Source organism: Pelodiscus sinensis, chromosome 3 (assembly GCF_049634645.1).
Source record: "Pelodiscus sinensis isolate JC-2024 chromosome 3, ASM4963464v1, whole genome shotgun sequence".
In the NCBI taxonomy this organism is placed as follows: domain Eukaryota; kingdom Metazoa; phylum Chordata; order Testudines; family Trionychidae; genus Pelodiscus; species Pelodiscus sinensis.
In genome coordinates this window covers 46,913,751-46,923,100 of record NC_134713.1, presented here as the reverse complement: position 1 = coordinate 46,923,100, position 9,350 = coordinate 46,913,751, and the positions used below count along the sequence as shown (strand labels likewise).

The 9,350-nt window shown below is 45.4% G+C and overlaps 1 long non-coding RNA gene across 1 annotated transcript; it reads right to left on the bottom strand.

Moving 5' to 3' along the window:
• Positions 1–2,443: 2,443 nt before the first annotated feature.
• On the bottom strand, positions 2,444–8,044 carry LOC142827587 (uncharacterized). The gene is made up of 3 exons (XR_012902266.1): positions 7,786–8,044; positions 2,749–2,860; positions 2,444–2,560 (listed from the first exon to the last, which is right to left on the bottom strand). It is a non-coding gene; the product is annotated as an uncharacterized LOC142827587 (long non-coding RNA).
• Positions 8,045–9,350: the final 1,306 nt, after the last annotated feature.

The window sequence follows — 9,350 nt, the reverse complement described above, 5'->3', positions numbered from 1 at the left end:
GATTAGAATGTTCTTCATCTTCCCGTTAGAGTTGCCAGGTGTCCAGTTTTCAGCCAGACAGTTCGATATTTTGGCCTTCCATCCGGAAAAAAACCCAGAGAATACTGGACATGTAAAATGTCCAGTATTTTCTGTTTTCCTCGGATGGAAGGCCAGCAGTGTCTGCGAGGGCAGGGGGAGTGAGGAGCGCGGAAATTTAAATGTGCAGCAGCTAAAAAAGATGGGGCTTGCCTGCCAGGGGATGGATGTGAAAGCAGAAGCAGAGGGAGATTTGGCTTCCCTGTGGGCAGGGCTGGGTCCCCGGCTCTGCCCCCCGCCCTCCCCACAGCCCTGCACCGAGTTACGAAGGGAAAAGAAAAGGGAGGGGGGAGGAAACTCTCCTGAAATGAAAGCGAAACTGGCTCTGCAAAACTGTGACCAGACCAGCCACTCAGAACTCACCAGCCATAGCTGGGGAGGCACCGTGCCACTTCCCAGTGCAAGCGGGAGGAGGGCGGGATCCAGTCGCTTGGCTGGTTCTGTAGTATGGGCCACAAACACCTGATCAAACACATGTGTCTGGAACCTGGGGGAGTGATTGTCCCACAGGGCAAAAGAGTGTCTGTCTCAGGGCCCCTCCCTTGCCCCAGGGAATCCCTCTCAAATGTGCCCCGCCCCCCCAATCTCGCCTGAGAGCCAGTGCTGCTGTCCCTGTGTTAAGAGCTGTGCACTAACCCGGCTTTTGACTGAGGAGATGGGTGTAAGAATGGCCAGACTGGGTCTAGCCCAATGTCCTGTCTGCCCACAGTGGACAAATTGGGTTGCCAGGTGTCCGGTATTCTCCCAGACAGTTCGATATTTTGGCCTTCTGACTGGTAAAAAAGAAACCAGAGAATACCTGACATGTAAAATGTTTGGTATTTTATGTTTTCCTCGGACAGAAGGCCGGCCGCATCTGCGAAGGTGGGGGGAGCGAGGAGCATGATAATTTAAAGGTGCAGCATCCTCTTTTTTTTTTTTTCTCAACCAATTTTTTCCTGCCTGTTCGGGATTTTTTGTGAAGGTATCTAGCAACCCTACTTCCCTACTTCTCTTTGCTTTTTTGGGAAAAGAAACAGACTGAATAGCTGAATTTGGTTAGGACTGAGATTTTTCCTCCATATCAACATACAGTCATTTTCTCTATATTGTATCTGCTTCTAAGGCAGTGTAATATTTGCTATTCCATCTCCAGATTATGTGTCAGCCTTACCTGTTTCTTAAGAGTAATTGGCTGATTGTTTATCCTCAATAGCATGAACACAGGACAGGGATCCAAGGTAACAGCCAATTAACCTTGTTTGAAATGACTAATGAGGTTGAGTCTCTACTCAGGCTATAGAGCACAGTTGTGAAACCTATGCAGTTGAAAACTAATTTCTGATGGGTAGGGGATTACTATAAAAATAAAGGGGGAATTTTCTATTCCATTCAGCACTCCCATCCCAATATTAAATGATAGAAAACAAACTTAGTCCACTGTGATTGGGGCTGTTGTTTGGATGTTCTTCTTTGTAAATCTTAGTGTCTACATCTGGTGGTATTAACATGGTCACTTAGGTCACGTCCACACAAGGGGTATGTCTAGACTACATACCTCTGCCGACAGAGGCATGTAAATTAGACATACCAACATAGTCAATGAAGCGGGCATTTAAATATCCCCTGCTTCATTAGAATAAAAATGACCGCCGCGTTGTACTGGCTCAGCTGTTTGTCTACATAAACCGGCAGTCAAGATGGGGATTGGTCGACAAGGAAAGACTTTGCCGACTGATCCCTTATGCCTCGTGTAACATAGGACATACCCTAGGAGATTCTTTCAAATTTACTAAATTTGACTTCTGGGCACCTGATTTCACAAATTCAAAGTTCTGTGTCTTCATTATGGGGAAGAATCGAATGTAGTTCGAGGCAGGCTCCATTAACATGGATGCTCTATCTCAGTCTTAGAGCCCCAGGAAGCACTCTGGGGAGCTGCGGGAGGCCTCCCAGAGGCCAATTAGTTGGAATTAGCAGCACCAATAACTTTATTTCAGACTTACAAGTTCTGGAATAGCATTATTCCTCATGAAAAGCAGGACTATAGAGTTTGGATTCCATGGTTCCTTATTCCAGTATAACAGGCTTGGTAATACAAAAGGAAAAACTATGTAGCACTTTAAAGACTTTCATTTTTCTTTAGCAAGATCAGACTAACACAGCTACCTCTCTACTACTATTCAACATGCAAGGCTTGGTAGTGTGGGCACATCACTTACAAATTCGACCTTGTGTGTGTGTGGAGGGGGGTATTTCGGACTAAGGTCCTAGTGTAGATCAGACCTTGGAACCTTACACTTACTCTCCTTTGTCTGCTTAGTGCTATAGTCACTCACATTTGTCACTTTCAGTAGAACAGATGCCAGATAATAGTCTTAAGTATCAAAAAACTTATATAATTGCAATCTTACTTTAAGTTGTTCTTCCTCTGTAAAAGAAATGTCTTTTCAAATGTCTCTTGGCTCTGCCCTTTTGAGATTTATGCAACCAAAAGGTATACCTGAAAAATAAAAGAAAGGAAAAGATAGAGTTCAAAGCTATTTCTTGCTGCTAACAAGAGGATTATAAGGTCTTGTGCCTTGAAGAACCATGAGTCATAATATATACAAGACAGCAAGAGCATCACAGATGCTGGTATTCATGGAAGAAGACACCATGACAAATGAATGAAATAGTCCATGAGCTAACCTGAGAAGTGGGCAGCCAGTTGAAGGAGCACAAAGGGTTGTCATTAGTAGAATATGTAAAGCTTTTGCTTGTACACTTTAAAACTGTGTATGCTTAAAACATTCCAGTTCACCTAAAAAGTAAGATCACAGAAAATAAATCATTTATATAGCCCTTCTAGATATAGACATTGTGTTGTGGCTACCATGCTTTAGAGGTCAAATTTGTCAGTCAGAATCAAACATAACACTACTGAGTTCTGTGGAGTCATACTTAGTTAGGTTCGCAGTGACTTTGGGTCTGAACCTCTAAATGTCTTTTAGAGCAGGCATTACCAAGTTAGAAGTACATTTTGTTTTCCTTTGGGTATGTCTACACTGCACGCTTATTTTGAAATATGCTATTCCAAAATAGTTATTCCAAAATAGCTTATTCCAAAATAGCACATCTACACTGCAGGGAAGCCTCAAAATTAGTCCGAGGCAGATTTCCCTAATGTAGACATGCTATCTTGATTTAGGGCCCCAAGAGGCACTGGGGAGGAATAACTTAGAATGGTCCTGATGAGGAGCTATTTCAAAACTGCAGGTGTGGAGCATCTATACACCTTATTTCAAAATAGCTATTTTGTAATAAGTATTATTCCTCATAGAGTGGGGCTTACAGATTTCAGAATAAGCCATCCATTATTTCCAAATTATTTTGAAACAATGGAATGGCTGTGTAGACGCTCGCATGGTTATTTTGAAATAATGCTAGTTATCTTGAAATAATGGTGCAGTGAAGACAAACCCTTTAAGAACTATAAGATTCAAATTGTCTCTTGAAGTTCCCTCATATGTCATTGGAGTCAATCACTTCATTAATAGAAATTATTACCCATGCGATATCCTGTGATTGAACTTTGACTAAGACTGATCTAGCATGTTGCAAAAATTATCTGTGTCTCTTTTTAAGCTCTGACACAATACAGAAAGTTTGTGCTCCTGAATAGAACTGATTTTCATGGTGTTAACCAAACTAGGGATGTTAAATATCAGCTAATTGAATAGTCAAGTAACCTCATGAATTCTTATCAGTTAGTCAACTATTCTATAGTCCCCTAGGGTGGGGCCAGTAGCCAGTGCACTTCAGCCTCACTCCTGAGCAACCCCCTGCCTCTCCACTGTGCTAGGCAGAAGCTGGTCCGCAAGGGGAGCCAGTTTAAAAACCAGCTCCCCTCGTGGACCGGCTGCTTGTCGCCCTGTGCTGCTACATCTGATAAAGAGGCAGTAGTGCAGGTTGGCAGCAGCCCCTGTTTAGGGTGGATCTGAGCTCCCGAAAAAAGACATGAAGCAGTGACTATAAAGCAAAGTATTTGGATTATAATTATGTATTAAATAACTGGCATACAATAGAATTTTGGGATACTTCTATAGTATTTATAAATGTTATTGTGTATCATTAAAAAAGCTATAGAAAAACAAGACATTTTCAGCCTTGTCTATATTGTATTTACATAATCTTTTTTACCCAAGGAAGCTATATTCTTCACAGTGACATGTTAGGTTTAACTTGGTAAAATGTCATGCTGTTGCTAAAATCATAACAAAAAAGAAACATGTTCCTTAATATGAATTTTTATCATGCCAATTTATACTTTAATCACTTTGTACCTCAAAATCAGTTCCTTGGTGCTGATTTTTAAGGTGTTGATCATGATTGGCCCTTTTCTTGTATCACGGGCTTCAGTTAACAATGGCCCTCACAAACTTTCTTTCTATTGACAGACTCGAGCTCATTAGATGCTGGAGTGATGGGCACTGTAGCAAACATAAAGGTAGATAGATAGCACAATAAAGAGAAGTTCTTCTCTGAAAAGCAACGATGAAAGAGTCACTTTCTCATTCAAAAGATCTGCTCCCTGTGGTTATTAAGACTGATATTTGTTCTTTACTAACAGAAATAATTTCACACTGCTGAGCCAGTGCAGCTCAGGATGAGTGAGACAGATTCTCCAGTTTTCATATAATCCATAGATGTCTTAAATTAAATTCCAGCATATTTTTCTATTCACATGAAACCAAGCTTACAGATTCTGGGTAGAGAGTAAAGTTGGCAGCTAACAAAATATTGTTTTATATACCTGTTATTATTAATAGTTTGTCTCTAGAATAAACTAAATAAATGGATCCTTTTCAGTCTTTCACTGTAAGGCATGTTTTTGTACCACAAAAATGCCACTTGCATCAACAAATAGAGGAATTTGATGGAAATGGTGGAACAGAAACAGTTCCAGCAGCAATAGAGAGAATTTCCAAGGGACAATAAGTAGCTCTTCCCCCAGTCTTTGGAATCCATTGGCCATCTGTGGGAGATGGTTAGCAATTATTGGTTTGCATTCCTAGCTACCAGGATTTAGCCTGGGGACAGAGTGATGTGGAGCCTCTTTTAGATCTGTTGCACCAGCCGACCCTATTCACTTAAACCCAGAATGGGAATCCAGCCTGACAGATGTTGCTGGTCTAGCTGATTGCCTGTGAGTCAATTGGGAGAGAACATGGGAGTTTTGGGCTTCTTTGCATTGCCTTCAAATAAGAATGAGTTAAATAGGAATGAGCTTAGTACCTGAGGTCCTGGGGTACAGTTGTTTATTTGTCATAACTTGCAGCCAGTTTTTTACAGTGGTTAAGAGACGAAAATGAATAGTTCCTTGAGCTAAAAGACCTGAGATTTTGGTGGTCAGCCTTGTGGACATGTGATAGGGTGAGACCCTGTGGCCTTTGTGGGGCAAGGTCAGTCCTTGTGTCCCTTGCAGGCCAAAGCCCCATCCTGATGCACTCTGGGTCACAGGATGCTAGTATTCAATTATCTGAATCCTGAGGAGAGCCACCATGGGTTATGTGGTAAGGAGCCCTGTAACGCTTAATTATAACCAATTAAATGCCTGGTATAGGAGAATATGGGTGATATGTAGTAGTATCCTTCCCCTGAGTTAAAGTTTAATAAACATTATGGCCAACTGCTTAATTATATGCATGTATCTGTCTTGGTTTTGCCACTGGGCCCACATACTTGTAGTTCTTTTCTGAATCCCTTCCAATATTTCAGGCTTGTTTCTGAAAAATTTCATTAGAGTGAAATTCTGACCCTACTAAAGTCAATGGGAGTTGATAACATACATTCCTTTGGTTTCCACCAGGACTCAAGCCCTTTCAGAATCACTGTTTTCACAAATGCAGTCCACCATCTTCTTTTTCCCTGGCTGTATAAGCTTGTGTTTGGTTGCATGTACCATATTTAAATAAAAAAAATACATACCGAGTAGAGGAGAGCACAGTGGTACAAATTACTGTAACAATATGCAAATAAAAAGACCAGTTGTTCTAGGAAAGATTTCAGCATTCTACAGCTTGCCTGTTAGCTATCAGATTGTTGTAGGGTCTATGAAAGCATATGGTATGGTGAGACAACTCTATCAACAATGAGAAATGTTCTTTCACTGCATCCTGGTCTGAAGAGGATCTCTCATTTACCGCTAAAGATCAAATTTTCTGTCTGCTCCACATTGGAAATCTTAGCTCTGATATTCACAGGTACTTAAATATGTGGATAGATCACTGCAGTAAATGAGTTCCTCCAAGGTAGGGACAGCAGAATGTCAGAGTTGAGAGATCATAAAGTAGATCTGAGAAGAGAATTTTGTCCTAATTAGAGACAAGTTCTTTTTCTACATCCTTTATTCTATTTTACAACATTCTTAAAAATTGAAGCTGTGTTCTTTCTTCTTTCAAAATGTTAAAAAGTGTGAATCTTTATAATAGAAGTGGGAATTCTGAAGCTTATATCTTTCTCCTAAAACTCTTTAAACATGCCCTTGAAGGAGTAATTTTAGAGGTGGTAAGCTTGAAAGGGCCTTTAAAACCTTTTAGTTCTGACAAAAAGCTGTGTGTGTGAAAAATCTGCTCACGGAGTAACTTGTATGAGAAAATATATTCCTTAAAATCTTACTTATTTCTGAAAACCTCCTTTCCAAATCATAGACCTTATTGTTCTGGGCTTTCAGCACCATCGCAACAGCTTGAAACTTTTCAGAGCTACAGGTAGTCTGGCATCCTAGGTACCTGAATTGTCCCAAACAAGGGGATTTGACTGACCAGGGGAGGTCAGGCCTATGAGCTCCTGGGGGGGTGGGCGGGTGCCAGCCTCCCTGCTGGACTCCTCTCTCCAGCCACTGGGCTACACTGCTCCTGTCAGCCCCGCTCTTGCTGCTGACCTAGCAGGCTCTGGCTGCCTCCAGCTTGCTGGCCCCATGGACTCTGCTGCTGCCACTGCCCCCAGTCCCGCAGTCTGTGCTGCCGCCTGCCCCACTGGCTGCTCACTTGCCAGACCGTCTCTGCTCCCAGCCACCAGCAACCTCTGCCTTTGGGGCTTTCTGGTCCAGCTGGATCATGGATATTGCTGGACCAGAGACTCCCAGACTAGAGAGGTGCAACCTGTAGATCAATTATTTTATCTTTTCTCTCTTTTGTTTTTCCTTTTCCTCTAAAGTGTGGATGGTTCGGGGTGCGATCATCCCCTCCCGGAAGGGGAGGAGGGCTTGGCAAACCCCTGGGCCCTCTTTTAACGGGGTCCTATCCTGGGCCCCTGGTTATAAACCCTGTCCGTTGGGTGTGATAACCGCCTCCCTTGCCAGGCCGGGGAGGGAGATTCAGCAGACCCTGCAACGGTAGCACATCTCTGCGGGGTGTGGCCCGCACCCACAATCTGATCCTTCTCAAGACCTCTATCTGGGCCGGCCCTACTGTCCAACCATCACCTTTCTCTGTTTCACACCCATGCTGTCGCTGACCGGGATTGAATACTCCTGGTGGGTGAGGGAGGGGGACCCGGTCCCACACTCTCTCTGGGTCCCAGCGCAGGGCCCTAAGTGCCGGGGCTCACTCGTGCCCCGACGCAGTAGTCGGGGGTAATTCCTTCCGTAACACGTCTACCCACGGATGCCAAAGAGACCTGCCCCGGGCTCCTTCCTCCCTTCCCAGGTACCTTCGTGGCGCCGCACCGGTTCTCGGAGCCTACCCAGGTTCAGGAGTCCTGGTCTGGTGTTGTTCTGGCGATGTCCCGTGGGTCTGTTCCTTCCGACGGGTCCGGTCCCTGCCAGGTCGTTCCTTCCAGGTCCGGCGGTGTGGGGTCCCGTCGCCATTTGAGTCGGGACTGGCCGACTGCTAGCTGCAGCAGCCATCCCGGGAACCCCTAGGTTGAGGTCGGGCCATCTGCTGGCCTCGGGTCTGCCCGGGGTCTGTCCTGCGCTCGGCAGCCCTCCTCCCTCTCTGCGAGGAGGCTGCCCCCCCCCTTGCTGGCGGCGGGCCTTTTTAAAATGGCCCGCCATGCCGGACGCCGCCTGGGGCTCCTCCCCTTCCAGCGGCGCAGCGGCATTTCCGGCAGCTGCCCAGTGGCCTAGCTCCGTCCTGGCCCCGCCCGATGCCACCCCTGGCGCAGGCGCAGAGGGTGGGTCCAGCTCTGCCGTCCTCCTTCGCCTGTGCCACGGCCGGGGGATGGGGCTTGGTCTGCGCCTCCACTTTCCGCGGCCTGAGCCATCACCTGTACGGGCCGCTGGCGACTCGTCACATAAAGCTTGAGGGTTTACAGCTTCATTTGGAATTTTTTAAAAGTTAGGGCCAGTCCCAAATGAGGGAATTTGCTGGACAAGGGGAGGTCCTCTGACACCAGACCTTCAGCCCACTGCCAGCTCCTTTAGCCCAGCTGGGCTGCCTGCTGGCCAGCACCAGCATGAGCTCCGCTGTCAGGTGGGCAGCACATGGCCCCAACCACACTGTTTCTGCTAGGCTGCCCTGGCCTCAGCCAGGCTTCCCATCCCAGGCTGCTGCAGACATACCCCTGACCATGCTGCCTGGCAGCAAGCTGCCACAATCAGGTTGCTGCTGCCACCCAGGCTGCTGTAACCTTACCGCTGCCACCGTCACCCAGGCTAATGCGGCCCTGGCTAGACTTCCCCTCCTGGGCTGTCATGGTCCTGGCCCCAGTGCTGGATACCTCACAGCCCTGATAGCCCTCTGCCAATGCCCAGACTGCCCCAGCACCACTGCAGCCATACCACTATCAGACTCACCGAGCTCCCAGCTGCTGGCCCTCCTGATCTGGGGCTCTCTCATCCAGGAACATCTGTACTCATGCCAGACCACGGATGTTACCAGACCAGAGAATGCCAATTTAGGAAGGTGTAATCTGTATTTATTTTTTTCTAGTCCAAATTCAGGGTTAAATTCCTTGAGGAAAATTTAACAATTTAAAATTATTTCTGTTCTGTAGAATGACCCCGTTCTTGTTTGTGTATATTCATGTTTCCATTTTCTGTGCAAATGAACAAAAGCCTTGCATCCATTCCAGTTTGAACACTTCTGCTACTTGAGCCCAGCAGGCAGCTGTACATATATTTACATCATATTTGTGGTCGCAATGCCACCAGTCAAATTTTTGTATTTCACAAATGCTAGAGAAAAGAATTCTCTTCTATCATTTTTAATGACATTAGAATTCACTGATCTAAAGGCATTAGGAGTCTTTCTGTTTATTTCAGTGGGCTTTGAATAAAGGCCAGAGTGCGTGAACCTGTCATTACTATA